The sequence below is a fragment of the Piliocolobus tephrosceles genome, chromosome 19, assembly GCF_002776525.5.
Source record: "Piliocolobus tephrosceles isolate RC106 chromosome 19, ASM277652v3, whole genome shotgun sequence".
Classification (NCBI taxonomy): domain Eukaryota; kingdom Metazoa; phylum Chordata; class Mammalia; order Primates; family Cercopithecidae; genus Piliocolobus; species Piliocolobus tephrosceles.
In genome coordinates, this window is record NC_045452.1 from 28,761,379 (window position 1) to 28,785,480 (window position 24,102).

Genomic DNA, 24,102 nt, shown 5'->3' on the forward strand with positions numbered 1-24,102 from the left:
TTTGAGACAGAGTCTCGCTCTGTCGCCCAGGCTGGAGTGCAGTGGCCGGATCTCAGCTCACTGCAAGCTCTGCCTCCCGGGTTCACGCCATTCTCCTGCCTCAGCCTCCTGAGTAGCTGGGACTACAGGCACCCGCCACCTCGCCCGGCTAGTTTTTTGTATTTTTAGTAGAGACAGTGACCTCGTGATCCGCCCGTCTGGGCCTCCCAAAGTGCTGGGATAACAGGCTTGAGCCACCACGCCTAGCCAGTTTTGTAGTTTTAGTAGAGACGGGGTTTCTCCATGTTGGCCAGGCTGGTCTCGAACTTCCAACCTCAGGTGATCCGCCTGCCTCGGCCACCCAAAGTGCTGGGATGACAGGCGTGAGCCACCGCGCCCGGCCCCATTCATGTGTTGATGGACTCTTGGGTTGATCCCATGTATTTGCTATTTGCTATTGTGAACACTCCTACAATAAACGCAGAATTTTTTTTTTTTTTTTTGGACAGAGTCTCTCTCTGTCGCCCAGGCTGGAGTGCAGTGGTGTGATCTCGGCTCACTGCAAGCTCCGCGTCCCGGGTTCACGCTATTGTCCTGCCTCAGCCTCCCGAGTAGCTGGGACTGCAGGCGCCGCCACCTCGCCCGGCTAGTTTTTTATATTTTTTTGATAGAGATGGGGTTTCACCGTGTTAGCCAAGATGGTCTCGATCTCCTGACCTCGTGATCCGCCCACCTTCCAAAGTGCTGGGATGACAGGCGTGAGCCACCGCGCCCGGCCTAAATGTAGGATTTTAAATGCGTGCACCACACACACAAAAGAAAAGCAGGTGAGGTGATGCATATGCTTATTGGCTTCAGGCAATTATCCCATGAGGTGCACTTGTATCAGAATATGTCACGCTGTACCCTACAGATAGATGCAGTCACTGTTTGTTGCTTAAAAATTAAATTTCCCAAAGGAAAGAGACGCACGGTGGCTTCTGAAGACGAGGACAGAGCAAGGCTTTGCCCCCTGGGTAAAACGTTAATAACGGGAAATGGAATTTTAAACGTCACCGCAGGGAGAAGTGAGTCTTTCAGGGCCAGGGGCTTCCTTCGACGTGATAAAATGATTTTCAGGTGATGGGAATATAACGAGAGCCAGCCTTACCAGCAGGGAACGGCAGCTTCGGGTGTCTTTATACATTCATTGTTGTCAGCATCAGGGTTCAGTTAGTGGCCCAGAGTGCCCGCCCAAGGAAAGCTCAGAGGTGGGGATAACATCACAGGATCATTCACCAGGTGGAAAGCATGCCTCCTTCCCGTTAACCTTTCCCACCTTTGCAACCCCCGCATTGAGGAAGAAATGGACGCTGTTCCCTCCTAAGGACTGTGGAAGCCGAAGGATTTGCCTCCATTGCACGACTGGACTCTTGCCTCCAAGCCACGGTGACTTCCTCAGACCTAAGGGGCCAGGCAAGAGTGGAGGAAGAGATTCAGGCGTCTTCTAGGAGAACATGGCCAGGCCGTTGTGCTGACCTCAGCCCCAGTGCCTCGGAGGCTAGCAGACTGTCTTGGTGGTACCCGTAGATGTGGGTACAGCTCAGTAGGGAGCTGACTGCACAAAGACAGCAGACTGGCTTTGCGTGGGAGGTGTGCCCCCCAAGGAAGTTGGAGCAGGCGGTAGGTGGAGATTCCAGGAGAGAAACCGATGGTCACCTACAAGGGCACGTGGCCGGTGAACCTCTGGATGCAGCCACGGGGAGCACCGTGGCCTCTTGGAGAATGAATAAATGGGAGAGTGCTGGCTGCAAGAATGCAGTCTCCGACACCCAGAATTAGCATGCCAGGCGCGATGTGGCAGTGGGTTCCAGGGCTCCTGGGGGGGGGGGGCAGGATCCAAGGGGCTTGCTGGGGTGGTTGGCACGTATGCTTGACCTCAGGGTCAAGCCTTTTCTCATGGAAAAGGCCCTTGCTGGATGGGGATGGATTGCTGCTGTAGAACAGACTCACAGGGACCTGCGGCGTGGAAAGTCAGTTTGTCCGGGCACTGCTGGCGCGTCTCCCTATGTGCTTAGGGGTTTTGGAGTCACAGCCAGGGTCTGAGTGACCAGCTGGTTTTGCTGGGATGTGTCCAGTCTCAGCACCGCACCTCGTGGGTCTCCGAAGGCACCGCACTCCCGAGGAGGCTAGAATGACGGGCACCCTCGCCTGGGCAGCAAGGTTGCCATGGAGCTGTGGCCCCGTGAATCTATAAGATGATTCCAGCATCGTATGGATTCGGCCCCCAGAGCTGTTGGGTACCACAGAGTCCCAGAGCCTGCAGCCATCATTTGTCTCCAGGATGCTGACATGGACACTTAGGAAGGGGACTCTGAGCCATGGATAAGGAAAGACGCCCTTGGAAAATGCAGGGTGGGCGAGAGGACAAGATCGAGGGCCACGTCTCAGGTGGGCAGAACGCCATGCAATGGGCGTGTTAGGAACCATGACAGCTCTTCGGGCCCCACTTCCCTGGGATTTTACATTCAAGGTGGACATTTCAGAACCAACGTGGGGTGAGAGCCAGAGACCGATACACACTGACAGGGAGAGAACGTAGGGTTAAAGGAAGAACTATTTCAGCTTCATCTATGTCTCTGCAAAGGACATGAACTCATCCTTTTTTATGGCTGCATAGTATTCCGTGGTGTCTATGTGCCACATTTTCTTTATCCAGTCCATCATTGATGGGCATGTGGGTTGGTTCCAAGTCTTTGCTATTGTGAATAGTGCCGCAATCAACGTATGTGTGCATGTGTCTTTATAGTAGAATGATTTATAATCAAGAAACTCACACAGGAACAGAAAACCAAACACCTCATGTTCTCGCTCATCAGTGGGAGTTGAACAATGAGAACACACGGACACAGGGAGGGGAGCATCACACACCGGGGCCTGTCGGCAGGTGGGGAGCAAGGGTAGGGAGAGCATTAGGACAAATGCCTAATGCATGTAGGGCTTAAAACCTAGATGACAGGTTGATAGGCACAAGCAAACCACCATGGCACATGTACACGTATGTAACAAACCTGCATGTTCAGCACATGTATCCCAGAACATAAAGTAAAATAAAATAAAATTTAAATTAAAAAAAGAAAAAGAAATATTTCAATGCCAGTTAAAGACAGGAAAGCAGATTTCATTGAAGGCATCCAAGATGGCAGCTATCAGGAAACCCCCTGTAGCAAAATCTTGCAATGGGGAGAGAACAGACCCTGTCTTGACTCCAATGTGGAGAAGTGGAGATTTATAACTATGGGGCGACACGGGTAGGGGCTGTGGATTACTCAGAGGAAATTCCCAGGAGAAGCAGTTTCTGGCTACACTGACTTGATTGGATCACTGCGGACCGCCAGCCAGGGTGATCAGGACAGTCAGGCCTCAAGGGTGGGGGACTTTCACCCCACTGGTGTAGCAGGATTCTTGCTCAGAAGTGATTCTACAAGGACGTGGAGGGAAGCCCAAGGTCCAGCCTCGTCGGGCAGGGGACTCAGAGGAGACTGGCTTAGGTTTCAGTCAAAGAAAAGAGTTTTTGTCAAGACACAGAGAAGGGAAGAGAGGTGAGAGAAAGGGAAAAGAGAGTGAGGGAGAGACAGAGGAAGAGAGAGAGAGAAAAGGAAGGAGGGAGAGACAGGGACAGAGAGACAGGGACAGAGAGAGAGACAGAGAAGGAGGTAGGGAGAGAGGATCAGAGAGAGAGAGACAGGGAGAAACAGCGTGTTTGAGTCTGATTCTGTGTGGGTTTCTCTGCCAGCAGGTGTCATGGGGGAGTCGTGATTTTTCTCATTCATTTTTACACAGAGGGTTTGAATGATGGTGATGATGGTAGTGGCAAAGAAGTTAGTGATGGTGATGACGGTGATGGTGATAATGACGATGGTGGTGGTGCTGATGGTGATGGCGATGATGATAATGATGGTGGTGATGGTGTTGATGGTGATAGTGATGATGGTAGTAGTGATGGTGATGATGGTAAAGGTTATGGTGGTGATAATGATGGTGATAATGATGATGGTGATGGTGGTGATGGTGATGATGATGGTGAGGACGACGATGGTAAAGATGATGGCGATGGTGATGATGGCAGTGGCAAAGAAGTTAGTGATGGTGATGATGGTGATGGTGATAATGACAATGGTGATGGTGCTGATGGTGATGGCGATGATGAGGATGACGATAATGATGATGGTGATGGTGATGATGGTGAAAATGATGGTGATAGTGATCATGGTAATAGTAACAGTGATGGTGATGATGATCGTGGCAAAGATGCTAGTGACGGTGATGATGGTAATGGTTATGATGGTGATAAAGATGGTTATGATGGTGATGATGATGGTGATGGTGATGATGAGGATGATGGTGAAGATGATGCTGATGGCAATGATGGTGATGATGATCGTGGCAAAGATGCTAGTGATGGTGATGATGGTGATGGTTATGATGGTGACGATGATGATGGTGATGATGATAATCAATTCAGGCTTGGAAAGAGTTATGGGAACCCCAAACAGAGAAAGTTCCCATCCATGCACTTAAAATTTTCTCCAGGGGAACCTGAGACACAGGTGATGGAAACCAAGCCTTCTTCCACTGTCAATGTTCGTTTTTGTCGTTTTTCCTCCAATATATTGAAGATGAATTCTTTTGTAAACATAGTGAAATTGAATCACTGAAAAATCAGAGTAAAGATACGCAACACACAAGCTCAATTTGTTATTATGATGATTGTAGCGCACAGACCTAAAATACCTTTCAGTAACTACCAGCAGAGTCAACATAATTTAGGAAAATCATGGCAAATGTTTCTGAATGCTTAGTTTTCTTACAAACCAGGAGCCAATGCTTTGCGGACACCCAGGAGTCCCAGGGTTTGAGGTTCTGTCTCTTCTCAGCATCTGCACAGGCAGAGCTCTGCTGTGGATGGCATCCTGGTATCTACCCTCTGCTCTCTTCTCTTTCCATTTTTAAAGACTATTTTTAAAAACATCTTCTTTATCCAGTCCATCATTGATGGGCATTTGGGTTGGTTTCAAGTCTTTGCTATTGTGAACAGTGCTGCAGTAAACACACATGTGCATGTGTCTTTATAGTAGAATGATTTATAATCCTTTGGGTGTATACCCAGTCATGGGATTGCTGGGTCAAATGAGATTCTGGGTCAATGGTATTTCTGCTTCTAGGTCCTTGAGGAATCGCCACACTGTCTTCCACAATCGTTGAACCAATTTACACTCCCACCAATAGTGTAAAAGCGTTCCTATTTCTCCACATCCTCTCAACATTTGTTGTTTCCTGACTTTTTAATGATCGCTCTTCTAATGGGCATAAGATGGTATATCTCATTGTGGTTTTGATTTGCATTTCTCTAATGACCAGGGATGATGTATAGTCCACGAGTATACACCATGGAATACTATGCAGCCATAAAAAAGGATGAGTTTGTGTCCTTTGCAGGGACATGGATGAAGCCAGAAACCATCATTTTCAGCAAACTAACACAAGAACAGAAAACCGCCGGGCGCGGTGGCTCAAGCCTGTAATCCCAGCACTTTGGGAGGCCGAGACGGGCGGATCACGAGGTCAGGAGATCGAGACCCTCCTGGCTAACACGGTGAAACCCCGTCTCTACTAAAAATACAAAAAATTAGCCGGGCGAGGTGGTGGGCGCCTGTGGTCCCAGCCACTCGGGAGGCTGAGGCAGGAGAATGGCGTGAACCCAGGAGGCAGAGGTTGCGGTGAGCTGAGATCCGGCCGCTGCACTCTAGCCTGGGCGACAGAGCAAGACTCCGTCTCAAAAAAAAAAAAAAAAAAAAAAAAGAACAGAAAACCAAACACCACATGTTCTCACTCATAAGTGGGAGTTGAACAATGAGAACACATGGACACAGGGAGGGGAGCATCACACACCAGGGTCTGTCGGGGGTGCAGGGCAGGGGAAGGGGTAGCATTAGAAGAAATACCTAATGCAAATGAAGAGTTGATGGGTGCAGCAAACCACTATAGCCCATGTATACCTATGTAACCAACCTGCACGTTCTGCACATGTACCCCAGAACTTAAAGTATAATAAAAAAACAAGGCCGGGTGCGGTGGCTCAAGCCTGTAATCCCAGCACTTTGGGAGGCCAAGACGGGTAGATCACGAGGTCAGGAGATCGAGACCATCCTGGCTATCACGGTGAATCCCCGTCTCTCCTAAAAAAAATACAAAAAAAACTAGCCGGGCGAGGTGGCGGGCGCCTGTAGTCCCAGTTACTCGGGAGGCTGAGGCAGGAGAATGGCGTAAACCTGGGAGGCGGAGCTTGCAGTGAGCTGAGATCCGGCCACTGCACTCCAGCCTGGGCGACAGAGTGAGACTCCGTCTCAAAAAAAATAAAATAAAATAAAAAAACAAAAACAAAATAAATATCTTTTATTGAGGTGAAATTCATACAGCCTAAAATCAACTGTTTCAAAGTGGACAATTCGGGGGCCATTAGTCCATTCACAGTGTTGTACAAGTACCACCTCTGTCTAGGTTGAGAATATTTTCATTATCTCAGAGATCTATTCTCATGAGCAGTTACTCCTCATTCCCGCTTCTTCATCCTCTGGTAACCACAAAGCCACTTTGAGTCTATGGATTTACCTGTTCTGGACATGTCATGTATATTGAGGCATACAACATGTGTGCTTGTGTATCTGGCATCTTTCACTGAACATGAAGTTTTTCAAAGGCTCATCCACGCCATAGCACCTGCCAGTGCTCCATTCTTTTTCCTGGCTGCATAATATTCCACTGTGTGCATGTTTATCCATTCATGCACAGATGAACCCTTGGGCTATCTCTGCCTTTTGACTATTGTGAATAATGCTGGTGGGACCATGTACCTCTTTGAGCTCCTGTTTTTAATTCTTTGGGGTCTGTACCTAGGAGTGAAGTTGCTGGGTCATATGGATGCTTTCTTTTTGAGGAACCACAAAACCATTTTCCATTAGAAGCATTATTTTTTTTTTAGACTGAGTTTTGCTCTTGTTGCCCAGGCTGGAGTGAAATGGTGCGATCTCGGCTCACTGCAACCTCCACCTCCAAGGTTCAAGCGATTCTCTTGCCTCAGCCTCCCGAGTAGCTGGGATTACAGGTGCGTGCCACCACGCCTGGCTAATTTTTGTATTTTTAGTAGAGACGGAGTTTCACCATGTAGGCCAGACTGATCTCCAAAACCTGACCTCACGCGATCCCAAAGTGACCGCCTCGGCCTCCCAAAGTGCTGAGATTACAGGCATGTGCCACCACTCCCGGTTAATTTTTGTATTTGTAGTAGAGATGGGGTTTCATCATGTTGGCCAGGCTGGTCTTGAACTACTGACCTCAGGCAAGTCACCTGCCTTGGTCTCCCAAAGTGCTGGGATCACGGGAGTGATCCACTGCTCCTGGCCAACATATGCATTATTTAAAAATGTTGAAATGAGGCTTGGTGCAATGGCTCATGCCTGTAATCCCAGCACTTTGGGAGGCCAAGGGGGGCAGATCACATGTGACCAGGAGTTTGAGAACAACCCGACCAACATGGAGAAACCCCATCTCTATTAAAAATATAAAATCAGTCGGGCGTGGTGGCGCATGCCTGTAATCCCAGCTACTTGGGAGGCTGAGGCAGGAGAATCGCTTGAACCTGGGAGGTGGAGATTGCAATGAGCCAAGATTGTACCACTGCACTCCAGCCTGGGTGACACAGTGAGACTCCGTCTCAAAAAAAAAAAAGGCCGGGCATGGTGGCTCACGCCTGTAATCCCAGCACTTTGGGAGACAGAGGCAGGTGGATCACCAGGTCAGGAGATCAAGACCATCCTGGCTAACACGGTGAAACCCCGTCTCTACTAAAAATACAAATAAAAATTGGCCAGGCGTGATGGCGGGCACCTGTAGTCCCAGCTACTCGGAAGGCTGAGGCAGGAGAAGGGTGTGAACCCGGGAGGTAGAGTTTGCATTGAGCCGAGATCACGACACTGCACTCCAGCCTGGGGGACAGAGCCAGACTCCATCTAAAAAAAAGAAAAAAAAAAGTTGAGATGCTGGAATAAGCAGGAGTTCCCGGCTCCTGTGTCCCACACTTTGATATGCATCCTGCCATGTTGATGTATCCTTTGTGAGTGTGATGCCTTTTGGTTCCTTTGTCCTGCATGGCCTTTTGGTTCCTTTGTCCTGCATGGTTTTTTAGGCATTTCCTTACTTGTTATGTAGACACAGAGGAAGAGACAGAAACCCCCTTGCAGCTCAACAGGACACAAAAAAGAAATACCATCAGGGAAGCTTGACTCCCAGGGCTTTAGGTCCCCTGGGGAGCCACGGAAAACTCAGGAAGTCCTCAGACTGTCGCAGAGGCAGACCAAGAGTTTCGAGGGATGGAGCAGAGCCTGCAAGCCTGTGAGATCCCGGTAGCCATCTGAGCCACCACGGCAGGGGCGTCTTGTGTGTCATGTTCTCTGGAGACAGCTGCTTCCAACTCCAGGTTCTTTTCCATGGTCTGTCAACTCTGCCCTTGGCTTCAAAATGCAAACAGCCCAGCCAGGCACAGTGGCTCATGCCTGTCATCCCAGCACTTTGGGAGGACGAGACCGGCGGATCACCTGAGGTTGGGAGTTCGAGACCAGCCCGACCAACTGGGAGAAACCCCGTCACTACTAAAAATACAAAATTAGCCAGGTGTGGTGGCGGGCACCTGTCATCCCAGTTACTCAGGAGGCTGAGGCAGGAGAATCGCTTGAACCCGGAAGGTGGAGGCTTGCGGTGAGCCGAGATCACACCACTGCACTCCAGCCTGGGCAACAAGAACAAAACTCCATCTCAAACAAACAAACCAAATGCAAACAGCCCAGCTAAGGCGAGCTATGAAATGCAGGCATTTATAATCAAGACACATGCATTTTTCTTTTTATTTCTATTGTATTTATTTCTTCTTTTTTTGAAACGGAGTCTCTCATTCTGGTGCCCAGGCTGGAGTGCAGTGGCGTGATCTTGGCTCACTACAACCTCTGCCTCCTGGGTTCAAGTGATTCTCCTGCCTCAGCCCACTGAGTAGCTGGGGTTACAGGCGCCCACCACCACGTCTGGCTAATTTTTGTATTTTTACTGCAGACAGGGTTTTGCCATGTTGGCCAGGCTGGTCTTGAACTACTGATCTCATAATCCACCCACCTCGACCTCCCAAAGTGCTGGGATTATAGGCATGAGCCACCACGCCTGGCCTATTTATTGTATTTTGAGACAGAGTCTTGTTCTGTCGCCCTGGCTGGAGTACGGTGACATGATCTTGGCTCACTGCAACCTCTGCCTGCTGGGTCCAAGTGATTCTCCTGCCTCAGCCTCCTGAGTAGGCACCCGCTACCACGTCCAGCTAACTTTTGTATTTTTACTAGAGATAGGTTTTTGCCATGTTGGCCAGGCTGGTCTCGAACTCCTGACCTTGTGATTCATCCACTTTGACCTCCCAAAGTGCTGGGATTACAGGCATGAGCCACCATGCCCAGCTTATTTCTTCTTTTTTGAGACAGAGTCTCGCTCTGTCGCCCAGGCTGGAGTGCAGTGGCCCGATCTCGGCTCACTGCGAGATCCGCCTCCCGGGTTCACGCCGTTCTTCTGCCTCAGCCTCCCGAGTAGCTGGGACCACAGGTGCCCAACACCACACCTGGCTAATTTTTTGTATTTTTAGTGGAGACCGGGTTTCACCGTGTTAGCCAGGATTGTCTCCATCTCCTGACCTCGTGATCCACCTGCCTTGGCCTCCCAAAGTGCTGGGATTACAGGTGTGAGCCACCAAGCCCGGCTTATGTCTTTTTTTTTTGTTTTGAGACGGAGTCTCGCTCTGTCACCCAGGCTGGAGTGCAGTGGTGTGATCTTGGCTCACTGCAACCTCTGCCTCCTGGGTTCAAGCGATTCCCCTGCCTCATCCTCCCAAGTACCTGGAGCTACAGACCCCCACCATCACACTGCCTAACTTTTGTATTTTTACTACAGACAGGGTTTTGCGACGTTGGCCAGGCTGGTCTCGAACTCCTGACCTGAGGTGATCTCCCTGCCTTGCCCTCATAAAGTGCTGAGATTACAGGCATGTGCCACCATCACCGGTTAATTTTTGTATTTTTAGTAGAAACGGGGTTTCCCTATGTTGCCCAGGCTGGTCTCGAACTCCTGACCTCAAGGGATCCACCCACCTCAGCCTCCCAAAGTGCTGGGATGACAGGCGTGAGCTACCGCACCCGGCCAATATATGCATCTTTACTAAAAAAAAAAAAGTCGAAATGCTGAAATCAGCGTCTGTTCCCATGACCTCCTGGATGAGAAGCCACAGGTAGAAAAAGGATGGGAGAGGCCAATCACGCACAAAACCGTCAACCACAACCACACAAAAAACGTGCTGTCACGTCCCCAGAGCGGCCTCAACACAAATCTGAGCTTCTGGGGTTCCTGCAGTGTGGACTCTGAGGCATGGCCACATTTCTCCTGCTAGCAAATGACAATGGTATCCTGCAGAGTGGAAAAAGCAGAGAGGAGGGCCGTCCCCGGCTGTTTAAAATAAGAATGGCCATGTGCCAGGAGGACAGGATACATTGTTTTTTCTTGAGAGCAGCCAGGGTTCAAGTGTAATAACCCAGTAATTATCCTGCTGGGGGAAGCCAGGATCCTCGGGGGAGAGGAGCCAAGAGCCGAGATGGTAGCCACGGTGATAAAAACTCGGGCATTTTCACGAACACCTGCCTTACCCACGAGGCCCCCTTCTTGCATTCGGCTGAGGGGATAATTACCAATCATGAGAAGCGTCTGCTCTCAATGCATTTAAGCCTTTGGCATTTGCTAAAGGAAGAGAGGAGTGTGAAAAATACGTACTTTACTATGAATGAGACAAAGTGAGATTTCGGGACAAAAGAGAGCAGCCAAGAAAGGGAGAATGTGAATTCTTCACTCAGAGCCTTTTATAACCGTTCTCCTTGCTCCAATAATTAATGTATTTGGTTTGGCTCAGAGAGACAAGGGTTAACATAAAAAAAATAAAAATAAATTAAAAAAGGCTTATGGCGCATATGAAGTCAAAACAAAAATTCACACCGGAAACTCACAGCCTCTGGCCGCGTGTGGTGCCTCACGCCTGTCATCCCAGCACTTTGGGAGGCTGAGGCGGATAGGTCGCCTGAGGTCAGGAGTTCAAGACTAGCCTGGCCAACATGGTGAAACCCCATGTCTACTAAAAATACAAAAATTAGCCAGGTTGGTGGCTCACGCCTGTAATCCCAGCACTTTGGGAGGCCAAGGCAGGCGGATCACCTGAGGTCGGGAGTTCGAGACCAGCCTGGCCAACATGGTGAAACCCCGTCTCTACAAAAAATACAAAAATTAGCTGGCTGTGGTGGCAGGTGCCTGTAATCCCAGCTACTGGGGAGGCTGAGGCAGGAAAATCGCTTGAACCCAGGAGGCAGAGGTTGCAGTGAGCTGAGATCACGCCACTGCGCTCCAGCCTGGGAGACAGAGCAAGACACTGTCTCAAAAAAAAAAAAAAAAAAAAAATCAAATCATGGACAAAAACGACTTCTCTGAATCCAGTTACATTTGGGTTTTTCTTGGAACGAAGCAAGTGAATGTTTTCAGACTATTTCTGAACTTGGGCGTGTCAGATCGGTGTTTCTGGGATCCCTGCTTCCTCTCCCTTTTCTCCACCTCTTCCTTACATTTAAACAGTGGGATTTCCCCCATAGCCTTCACAGTGTCACTCCTTGTTCCTAAAACTTTAGCCGTCACTCATCTGAAATTTCTTTTCTTTTTTTTTTTAGATGGAGTCTTGCTGTGTTGCCCAGGCTGGAGTGCAGTGGTGCGATCTCAGCTCACTGCAACCTCCGCCTCCCGGGTTCCAACGATTCTCCTGCCTCAGCCTTCCGAGTAGCTGGGATGACAGGAGTGTGCCACCACACCCAGGTAAGTCTTACTAGTTTTGATAGAGATGGGGTTTCACCATGTTGGCCAGGCTGGTCTCGAACTCCCGACCTCAGGTGATCTGCCCGCCTCGGCCTCCCAAAGTGCTGGGATGACAGGCAGGATCCACCACGCCTGGCTGTCATCTTAAATTTCTTACAGGAAAAAAAAAAAAAAATCCCAATGTATTGTCACAGGAAACTACTTCTCACCTTGCCAACTTTCAATTTGGCAGTGCAATAAACAAAGGCAACTTTCAGAGCAGAAAGTGATAAAGTATTAATTATATCTTGCAGAAATCCACGTCTCTTGTATATGAAACCCGCCTTGTCTATCATTAGAGGGCAGAACCGTGAGTAAAAAAATTGATTTCCATGGCTGAGCTTCTATTCAATGCTGCGTGTTTAAAACACGGTGTGGACTCAGCGGCTGTGAACAGGCCTGAGACATCGTGTGAGGAAGGTAGGTTTCCAGGCTCCTGGCGAAAGGCAGACTCTACGGAACTTGTCGCAAAATGCAAAACTGTGATAGAAACATCTCCAAGACATTGAGAAAGTAGCAATGGACATATTCGCTGAGGAGGAGGGAAACAAGCATAAAGGTAGCCTCAGCTTTCCGGCTGTATGAGGAGTCGGCCGTTCTGACCTCTCTCTGATGGCTAAATTTTCATTACCGGGTAAGAACAGAGCGGCCCCTGGAGATTCTATCCTGCCACCTCAGATTGAGGACCAAGTTCTTTATTTGTATTTATTTATTTGTTTATTTTGAGACGGAGTCTTGCTCTGTCGCCCAGGCTGGAGTGCAGTGGCGCGATCTCGGCTCACCGTAACCTCCACCTCCCGGGTTCAAGCGATTCTCCTGCCTCAGCCTCCCGAGTAGCTGGAATTACAGGCTCACACCACCACGCCCAGCTAATTTTTGTATTTTTAATAGAGACGGGGTTTCACCGTGTTGGTCAGGCTGGTCTCGAACTCCTGACCTCGTGATCTGCCCACCTCGGCCTCTCAAAGTGCTGGGATGACAGGCGTTGAGTCACCTCCCCGAGCTTTCTTAATGAGCCGTGAAAAACCAATGGTTCTAAGAATAAGACCAGGATATATTATTTACATAAATAAGGATTTATGATTTCCATGTTTATTAAAACTTTTTTTCAAAGGCAGCGTTCTATTTAAGTAAAGGATGGAAAAAGCTTTGCACAGGTCAGGGGTGTATGCTGGCTCCTGCTGACTGTAGTTTTGTATCTGCTGGGGCAGGTTGACTTCCCAGGCGGTCTTCTGGCTTTTCTGTCTTTATTCTTTTCTCCAACACAATCGACCTGTTCTCACCCTTTCCACGTGCTCACCTACCCTTATCCTCATCATCTCGTGCAAGAACCCTGCTGAACTGTGGGACTTTTCTTTTCTTTTCTTTTTTTTTTTTTGAGACTGAGTCTCGCTCTGTCGCCCAGGCTGGAGTGCAGTGGCCGGATCTCAGCTCACTGCAAGCTCCGCCTCCCAGGTTTACGCCATTCTCCTGCCTCAGCCTCCCGAGTAGCTGGGACTACAGGCGCCCGCCACCTCGCCCGGCTAGTTTTTTGTATTTTTTAGTAGAGATGGGGTTTCACCGTGTTAGCCAGGATGGTCTCGATCTCCTGACCTCGTGATCTGCCCGTCTTGGCCTCCCGAAGTGCTGGGATTACAGGCTTGAGCCACCGCGCCCGGCCTCTTTTTTTAAGATGGAGTCTTGCTCTGTCTTGCTGTACAAAAAAATTTTGTATTTTTGGTAGAGATGGGGTTTCACCATGTTGGTCAGGCTGGTCTGGAACTCCCGACCTCAGGTGATGCACCCGCCTCGGCCTCCCAAAGTGCTGGGACGACAGGTGTGAGCCACCACGGCCGGCCGAAAAACTAATATTTTTAAAGATCCTTAATTAAGCCACAGAATTGCAAGTAAAGCACCAAGGCATATTCATTAATTTGGTCAGCAGGTTGTTCAACAAATGCAGATTTATTTCCCGCTGATTGACTGATAAGACGGTAGATAAAGTAGATGAAGAATCGATGACCTCTGGGCTGAAGAAGTTCCCAGTTCTAAAGGGAGTCTGCAATTCCTTCTCTCATTTCAAATAAGTGTGGTTTAAACCATTTCACACGGTTGGTTCCTACAGGCGTTCACATTTCAAGGGTTTTATAAACTGCTGAAGTTATTATGGTTTTACGTCCTAGTGTTGGTGGTGACTAAAAATAAGAACTAAATACGTTTAACAGATGTGAGTTTAAAAATAGAATACGACAATCATTTAAAATGGGCCAGGCGCGGTGGCTCACACCTGTAATCCCAACGCTTTGGGAGTCCGAGGTGGGTGGATGACCTGAGATCAGGAGTTCGAGACCAGCTTGGCCAATATGGTGAAACCCTGTCTCTACTAAAAATACAAAAATTAGCTGGGCGTGGTGGCATGCACCTGTAGTCCCAGACACCTGGGAGGCTGAGGCAAGAGAATCGCTTGAACCCAGGAGGTGGAGGTTACAGTGAGCAGAGATTGCAGCACTGCACTCCAGCCTGGGTGACAGAGTGAGACTCCATCTGAAAAAAGAAGACAAAAAATTAAAAATGGCCAGTGACGGCCAGGCGCAGTGGCTCACGCCTGTCATCCCAGCACTTTGGGAGGCTGAGGTGGGCGGATCACAAGGTCAGGAGATCGAGACCATCCTGGCTAACACTGTGAAACCCCGTCTCTACTAAAAATTCAAAAACTAGCCGGGCGAGGTGGCGGGCACCTGTAGTCCCAGCTACTTGGGAGGCTGAGGCAGGAGAATGGTGTGAACCCGGGAGGCGGAGGTTGCAGTGAGCTGAGATCCGGCCACTGCACTCCAGCCTGGGCGACAGAGCAAGACTCCGTCCCAACTCTGTCTTAAAAAGAAAGAAAGAGAGAGAGAGAAAGAAAAGAAAGAGGAAGGAAGGAAGGAAACTGTCTCAAAAAGAAAGGAGAAAAGAGAGAAAGAAGAAAGAAAGAAGAGAGAGAAAGAGAAGGAAGGAAGAAAGGAGGGAAGGAAGAAGGAAGGAAGGAAGGAAACTGTCTCAAAAAGAAAGAAAGGAGAAAAGAAAGAAGAAAGAAGAGAAAGAGAGAAGGAAGGAAGGAAGAAAGGAGGGAAGAAGGGAAGGAGGGAAGGAAGGGAGGGAGGGAGGGAGGGAGAAAGGAAGGAAGGAAGGAAATACATAAGCCACTGCGACCGCAGAACATCATTCACCTTTCATGAGGTGAAGGCAAACACCCGTTCCCTTTGTGTCCAGATTTCAGTTCCCAAGGTCATAGCTCGAAGTCCCTGGAAGGAATTACTTCTCTGTTGAGCCCTTTCCTCAGAAACTTGAGTACAGCCAGGAATGTCAGCTGCAGATTTTCACGTCTCCGGTGAACGGTGTGGAAGGGAAGACATTGTCCACATGGATTCTTTTCGGTGAAGATAAAGATGCTGTCAAAGACGGGTGGAAAATAAGAATAACTTTTAAAGAGAGAAAAGACTTTTGGTGATGCCAGTCTAAACCTTTTTCTTCTAATTCCCTTCCGCAAAACAAAGCACAGATGGGCCCAAAAACCTATTGGGGGAAACAAAGCGCATGGGTATTTTATAGAGAAACCAGCAAATGAAGAGGAGTGCGTACATGGAAAAGATTGAATTTGTTCCTGCTCTTGACAAGCAGGTAGAAATATTGAATAATCGTTAGGATTGTTGACGACTATAATAACGACAAGAACATTCTGAGCACTTACTAAGAACCAAGCCCTGTGTCCAATTCTTGATTTAAAACCATTCATTTGATTTTCCCAGGAAACCAGAAAGTTCATACAGGTTGAGGATCTTTTATCTGAAATGCCATGGACTGGAAGAGTTTCAAACATTTTGTTTTTTCAGATTTTGTTATATTTGTATATTCAATGAGATATCTTGGGATCGGGCTCTTGTCTAAATGCAAAATTCGTTTATGTTTCACATGCATCTTTTTCTTTCTTTCTTTTTTTTTTTTTTTTTTTTTGAGATAGAGTCTTGCTCTGGCACCAGGCTGGAGTGCAGTGGCACGATCTCAGCTCACTGCAACCTCCGCCTCCTAGGTTTAAGGGATTCTCCTACCTCAGCCTCCCAGTAGCTGGGATGACAGGTGCATGCCGCCACACCCGGCTCATTTTTTTGAATTTTTAGTGGAGACAGGGTTTCACCATGTTGGTCAGGCTGGTCTCGAACCCCTGACCTCAAATGATTCACCCGCCTCGGCCTCCCAAAGTGCCAGAATTATAAGCATGAGCCACCACCCCGGCCTCCTAAGCATCTTATACACATGACCAGAAGGTAATTTTATACATTTTAACAATTTTGTGCCTATAACAAAGTTTTGACTGCATTTTGACTGTGACTTTGCACATAAGGTCAAGAGTTCCTTGTCCTTCGTCAACGAACAAAGAGTCCTCCCGACACATACCACCTTAGTATCACTGTAATTTTCCACTTGTGGCACCGCGCTGGTGCTCAAATAGTTTCAGATTTTGGAGCATTTCAGGTTTTGGACTTCCAGATGAGGAACAGTCAACCTATATTATCATTCCTGCATTTCCTAGAAGAGGGAACCAGGGGCCAGGCATGGTGGCTCACGCCTGTCATCCCAGTACTTTGGGAGGCCGCGGTGGGTGGATCACGAGGTCAAGAGATCCAGACCATCCTGGCTAACATGGTGAAACCCCATCTCTAATAAAAATACAAAAATGAGCTAGGCGTGGTGGCAGGCGCCTGTAGTCCCAGCTACTTGGGAAGCTGAGGAAAGAGCATCACTTTTCACTTGAACCTGGGAGGCAGAGCTTGCAGTGAGCCAAGATCATGTCACTGCACTCCAGCATGGGCAACAGAGCAAGACTCCATCTCAAAGAAAAAAAAAGAAGAAAGAAGAAGGAAGAAGGAAGAAGAAAGGAAGGAGGAGGGGGGGGAGGAGGAGGAGGGAGGAGGAGAAGGAGAAAGGAAGAGGAAGAAGAAGGAAGAAGGAAGAAAGAAGAAGAAACTTGAAAGAGTGTGTGAACGGAGTCTTGTTCCTTTCATGACTTTTTAAGATACATGGAAGATTCAAACACAAGGAGTCTCACCTGAGACCCCGATGCCTCCCTGCCATCCATAAGCTCAAGCAATAGAGAAAGACCCTTCTCCCAGTTCTCAGCCTACATCTGCTGAGGGCTGCATAGTGTCTGCTGAGGGCTTGCTCTGTCTCTGCTTGAGAGATGGTGCTTTCTTGGTGTTCTCACATGGCAGAGGGGCAGAAGGAGCCAGCAGAATCTCTCAAGCTCATGCATGAGGGCAGTCATCCTACGTCCTGATGGCCCACGCTTCCTAATACCCATTATCTGGGAGGTTAAGTTCCGAAACGTGAATTTGGCAGAGGCACCATCATCCAGACTATAGCCATGTTCTTGTGCCTGATTCCAAGTCTGGGGCACACGCATCTGACTAATGGGAGCTACATCATAGGCCAGTACCTTAGAAGGCTGCCATTTTTCTTTCTTGGGAGGAACCAGGAGGTTCTTCACCATGCAGGAGTCTTCCAGTGGGATTTCTCCAGACTCAGGCATGCTGTCTCATGCTAGACTGCTAGGACCGGATAAAAAGGAGGATGGCTCACACCGTCACTAACTGGACAGAGGGGAGGGAGTAACCAGGGATGCCCGTTGGGTTTGAAATTTGTTTACGTCTCTACTGCAAAGCAAGGAAAGATGAATCGCAGCACCACCGATGACGAAAGGAGATTCTGGAGGACAGGATCTCATTTTCTGCGGCGCTCCTGCTGCATCCCGATATTTCCACTACACTGTGTTTACCTCACTTCTCTTTAAGGCATTCACACGGCAGAAGCCACTTGTTGTTGCTAGAGATACGTTTATCGAAAAGACAGAACAAACCCGCAACAGGCAAAAGCAAAATTTCCACAGTCTGAAAATCATGATGCTGGTGAGAGGCAGAGAATGCATCGTTTCCACTTCAGATCTGCTTTTCTGATCGTTGCTATGCCAACGATGGTTTCATTGCATGGTTTCAGACACGCTACGGTTGGGATGTTTGTACCCCTCCATACCTCGTGCTGAAACTGGGGACTAATGAGAGGTGTTTGGAGCACAGGAGTGGATTCCTCACACACAGATTAGTGTTCACCCTTGAGAGTGTCTCTCTTCTGAGTTCCCATGAAAGCTGGCTGTTCCAAAGAGTCTGGAAGCTCCCCACGCTCGCTCGCTCTCTCTCTCGCGTCCTGTCTCTACATGTGGTCTCTGCACGCACAGCTCCCCTTCCTCTCTGTGTCCCCCCCCAAATCTCATCTTCTAGCTCCCATAATTCCCATGGGTTGTGGCAGGGATCCAATGGGAGATGCCTGAATTATGGGGGCGGGTCTTTCTCATGTTGTTCTCATGATAATGGATGGGTCTCAAGAGATCTGCTGCCATCCACGTAAAACGTGACTTGCTCCTCCTTGCCTTCCACCATGATTGTGAGGCTTCCCTGGACATGTGCACCTGTAAGTCCCAAACAACCTCAGTCTCAGGTATGGCTTTATCAGCAGTGTGAAAACAGACGAATACACTCTCTGTCTCAGTGGAAGCAGCCCGAGGCGCTTACCAGATGCAAATGTCCAGTCTTGAACTTTCCAGCCACCAGAATCATGAGCCAAATAAACCTCTTTTCTTTATAAATGATCCAGCCTCAGGGATTCCTTCACAGCAACACAAAACAGACGCAGCCAGAGGGTATGTATGGAGCAAGTGACTTAGGTCACAGTGACATGGGGCTCCTAGTAACTGGGGATTTACCACACACACCTGAGTGGAGGTAATGGTTGGAGATTAGCCTGAACACCCAGGTCTGTCCTGTCAGGATAAAACCTCCCCTCCTGGAAGCTCAGTCTTGATGGAAATGACAGGCGATGTGTCCCAGAGACTGGATGCACCTGAAAATGGCCTGGGGGTTAACATTAGCCTGTGCTTTGTGGTGAGATCCACGCAAGCTGGAGTCAGGGCTTACCTGGTATATGACTCCTGCCTGACCTTGCAGACGAGGCTGATCTCTGATCTCCGACTTTCCCTTTGCGAGGATTCAATCCGGTATGTATAGTTCAAGAAGCATCAGCTGTTCTAATGATAAAAGGGAATGATAATATGGACATTGCTATCATTTCTACCGCAGATGGTTTCTTCTGCAAAGTCAGAGGTGATATGTCTACGTTGGAAGATATGGGAGCCAGAAATGGTGGGATTCTTACACTAACCCAATTGAACACTCTCAGGAAAGTGCATCAGACATGTTTACTGCTGCCTCTGCAGGTTGTGAGTTCTCAAACAACGCTACCTGATGCTCTTCCTTGAACACACTCTTTCTTAGAAACTCCTTGCATATAGGCCAGGTGCGGTGGCTCACACCTGTCATCCCAGCACTTTGGAAGGCTGAGGTGGGTGGATCATCTGAGGTCAGGAGTTTGAGACCAGCCTGGCCAATATGGTAAAACCCCATCTCTACTAAAAATGCAAAAATTGGCCAGGTGTGGTGATGGGCGCCTGTAGTCTCAGCTACTCAGGAGGCTGAGGCAAGAGAATCCCTTGAATCTGGAAGGCGGAGGTTGCAGTGAGCCAAGATTGCACCACTGCACTCCAGCCTGGGTGACAGAGCGAGATTCTGTCTCAAACAACAACAACATCAAAGAAACAAAACCTCTTTGTGGCTGGGCGCGGTGGCTCAAGCCTGTCATCCCAGCACTTTGGGAGGCCGAGACGGGTGGATCACGAGGTCAGGAGATCGAGACCATCCTGGCTAACACGGTGAAACCCCGTCTCTACTAAAAAAAAAATACAAAAAACTAGCCGGGCGAGGTGGCGGCGCCTGTAGTCCCAGCTACTCGGGAGGCTGAGGCAGAAGAATGGCGGGAACCCGGGAGGCGGAGCTTGCAGTGAGCGGAGATCCGGCACCGCACTCCAGCCTGGGCCACAGAGTGAGACTCCGTCTCAAAAACAAACAAAAAAAAACACCTCTTTGCACACAAGCCTGTGATGGAAGGCAGACCCCGTGGGCAACCATCATCTCTTCCCCAACAGCAGGCTGAAAGCTGGCACTTTGATGGCAAGGAGAGAACTCCACTTATCACATTGTCCAAAAAGGCTCCCACTGAAGTCCAAGTAAGGCTGGCTATAGGAAGCGCTATATCTGCTGTAGGAAGTTATCTATTGGGCTGAAACAACATCAGTACATGATCCTACAGTTCTGGAGGTCAGAACTGCAACAGTCAGCCTCCCTGGGCTAAAATCACGGTGTCAGCAGGGCAGTGTGTCTTCCGGAGGCTCTAGGGAGAAGCTGATCCTTTGCGTTTTTGCAGCTTTCAGAGCTGTATTCCTTTCATTTCTTGGCCTGTCGCCCGTTCCTCCGTCTTCAAAGCCAGCCACATCGGACCTCGTTTTCGTCCTGACATCGTGTACTCTCTTGCTAGTCCAGTCTCTCTCTGCCTCCTCCTTAGAGAGATGCTGATGATGACATTGAGGATCCACGTCAATCACCCAATATCATCCTCCCATCTCAAGATCATTAACTGAACTGCATCTTTAAAGTCCGTTACCACATAATGTAACCCTATTCCTGTTTTAGTGTTGTTGTTTGTTTATGTTTGTTTTTGAGATGAAGTCTTGCTCTGTCGCCCAGGCTGGAGTGCAGTGGCGTGATTTCGGCTCACCGCAACCTCCACTTTCTGGGTTCAAGTGATTCTCCTGCCTTGGCACCCTGAGTAGCCAGGATTATAGGCTCGCACCACCACAGCCAGATAATTTTCTTTTTTCTTTTTTTTTTGAGACAGAATCTTGCTCTGTCGCCCAGGCTGGAGTGCAGTGGCACAATCTTGGATCACTGCAAACTCTGCCTCCTGAGTTCAGGCCATTCTCCCTACCTCAGCCTCCCGAGTAGCTGGGACTACAGGTGCCCGCCACCATGCCCGGCTAATTTTTTTTTTTTTTTTCTTTTTCGTAGAGACATGGTTTCACTGTGTTAGCCAGGATGGTCTCGATCTCCTGACTTTGTGATCCACCTGCCTTGGCTTCCCAAAGTGCTGGGATTACAGACATGAGCCACCGCGCCCGGCCAATTTCTATATTTTTAGTAGAGACGGGGTGTCGCCATGTGGGCCAGGCTGGTCTTGAACTCCTGACCTCAGGTGATCTGCCCACCTCAGCCTCATTACAGGCTATCCATGGGTTTTAAGGATAAGGACCGTATGTGACTGGGGGCTGTAATTCAGCCTGCCACAGCATTATTTTGTGGACGTACTCTCGGTACTATTCCAAGAAGGCAGCATGAGAAATTGCATAGCCACCTTCCATCAGGGAGCGGACAGGCAGAGCCCAGCCCGGGGCATCCTACTGGCAGGGGAGCTGTTGTGTTCATTTCTGACAGATCAACATGAGTGACACAGCTTCCCCTGCACACACCGAGGGGGGCATGCTTAAGCATGTCATTAGAAGACCCGGGAGATCACAACGCCAGCTTAGCTAAATGGGATTTCGGCAACGCGAGTCTGGTGCCAACAAGATGGGTATTATTTAAGATTTTTAATCCAGCAGGAGAAACAAAGAGAACTGGGAAGGAGGAATACAGTGCTGAAGAACATCTGCTCTTAAGCAATTTCATTTAAAGGAGAAAGAAACGGAGGCTCAAACCGAAAATGAATATTGACAATGACGTTTTTTCGTTCTTGTTTTGAGACGTAGTCTCGCACTGTTGCCCAGGCTGGAGTGCAATGGCACCATCTCGGTTCACTGCAACCTCCGCTTCTCCTGCCTCAACCTCCTGAGTAGCTGGGACTAGAGGCGCCTGCCATACACTCAGCTAATTTTTGTATTTTTAGTAGAGACGGGATTTCACCATGTTGGCCAGGCTGGTCTCGAACTCCCAACCTCGTGATCTGCCTGCCTCAGCCTCCCAAAGTGCTGGGATGACAGGTGTGAGCCACTGCGCCCGGCCCTGACGATGATGTTTCAATAGGCAGAAAAGTAAGGGTGGTTTTGGCAAAGCAGAAAGCATTAAAAGGCAGTGGGCTCAGTGTGTACAGCTTTGACTATAAAGGGGAAAAGTCACGGGGAAACGCTGGTTTATTTACAGTATGAATAAAACATTTTAAACTGGTGAATTGATTAAACGTATCAGCAAAAGACTAAAGAAAGACATATTCTGGAAGCATTTGCAAGGGTTGGGTAAGTCACGTGGTCACGGAGCAGGGTTTAAAGCACCTGTTCCTTGGAGACCTCTGACCTCAGTATATCTTGAGGGATTTTCCAGGATGGGGTCTAGGGAAGTACAGGAAGGATCCAAACATCATTTGGCTTTAAAAAAATCATTAGGAAGAATTCAAAATATACAAACAATAGTCAAAGAGTAAAAACAAACCCTCATGGAAAAAAAGAAAAAAAAATTGTCTCTCTTTGAAGATGATCTAATTGTCTTGATAGAAATCTCAAATAATCTGGAAAAAAACTTTCTAGAACTAATAAATGAGCTCAATAAGTTCACAGGATACAAGATACATGTATAAAAATCTATTGTATTTCTATACAGTGATAATGAACAAGGGGAAACCAAAATACAAAATATAATAGTATTTTAGGCCAGGTGTGGTGGCTCACGCCTGTCATCCCAGCACTTTGGGAGGCCGAGGTGAGTGGATCATCTGAGTTCAGCAGTTTGAGATCAGCCTGGCCAACATGGTGAAATCCAGTCTCTACAGAAAATACAAAAAAATTACCTGGGCGAGGTGGCAGGTGCTTGTAGTCCCAGCTACTCGGGAGGCTAAGGCAGGAGAATCACTTGAACCCGGGAGGCGGAGGTTGCAGAGAGCCGAGATCGTGTCATTGTATTCCAGCCTGGGCTGCAGAGCGAGACTCTGTCTCAAAGAAAAAACAAACTATTTTAAATTGCTCCAAAGAGAATGAGATACTTATATATAAATCTCACCAAGCATATGTAGTTCTGTATGATAAAAATTATAAAAATTCTCATGAAAAACATGAAAGAAGACCCAAATAAAGGAAAGGCATACTACGTTCATGGAGCACATTCACTACAGTAAAGATGTCCGTTCTCAATAAACTGATTTACAAAGTTAACAAAATTCAGGCTGGATGCAGTGGCTCACGCCTGCAATCCCAGCACTTTGGGAGGCTGAGGCAGGCAGATCACCTGAGGTCAGGAGTTTGATTGAGACCAGCCTGGCCAACACGACGAAACCACGTCTCTAATAAAAATACAAAAATTACCTGGGTGTGGTGGCAGGCGCCTGTAATTCCAGCTACTTGGGAGGCTGAGGCAGAAATAATTGCTTGAACTGAGGAGGTGGAGGTTGCAGTGAGCTAAGATTGCGCCACTAAACTCCAGCCTGGGCGACAGAGCGAGAATCCATCTCAAGAAACAAACAAAATTCATATAAAAATCCAAGCATTTTAAAAATATACCTAGAAATTTTTAAAAAATATACATAGAAAAGATTATTGCAACATGTATAAAGCAATGGAAAAGCGAGTTGAAACCATTTTGAGAAAGAATTAAGTGACAGAGATCACACACGTTTTGGGCTTATTATATTGCTGTGATAAAATGGGGAGAGTATGGCATGGAACAAAGATAAGACACATAAATAAATGGAACAGCACAGAGAACGCAGAAACAGATACCTGGAATTATGTCTAATTTTTGACCATGGAGCAAAAGTAATTGAATGGAGGAGGAATATCCATTTCACTGAAATTTCTGGAGCAAGGAGACACAGCAACATCAAAAAATGAATCGCAACCTCAACCTGCTAGCTTTGATACAAATTAACTCAAAATAAATCATGGACTTCCATGTAAATCACAAAACCATTGCGTGCTGTGGCTTCTATAATCTCAAAAAAAAAAAAATGATGAATTGCATTTAACGATGGTATCTTCTACAGGAGGCCAAGGGACTATGATGATTCCTTTTTTTTCTTTTCTTTTCTTTTTTTTTTGAGATGGAGTCTCGCTCTGTCGCCCAGGCTGGAGTGCAGTGGTGTGATCTCGGCTCACTGCAACCTCCACCTCCTGGATTCAAACGATTCTCCTGCCTCAGCCTCCCGAGTATCTGGCACTACAGTCACCCATCACCA

At 48.1% G+C, this 24,102-nt stretch overlaps 1 protein-coding gene and 1 long non-coding RNA gene across 3 annotated transcripts in view; one reads left to right on the forward strand and one right to left on the reverse strand.

Moving 5' to 3' along the window:
• TBC1D22A (TBC1 domain family member 22A) overlaps nt 1-24,102 on the forward strand; it is a 509,073-nt gene that overhangs the window by 112,387 nt on the left and 372,584 nt on the right.
• Nucleotides 12,893-22,778, reverse strand: LOC113223880. Of its 2 annotated transcripts, XR_003308918.1 has the most exons (4): nt 22,723-22,778; nt 18,972-19,081; nt 15,177-15,398; nt 12,893-13,023 (listed from the first exon to the last, which is right to left on the reverse strand). It is a non-coding gene; the product is annotated as an uncharacterized LOC113223880 (long non-coding RNA). The 2 variants fall into 2 exon arrangements; XR_003308917.1 differs by lacking the exon at nt 12,893-13,023 and having other exon boundaries at nt 15,074-15,398.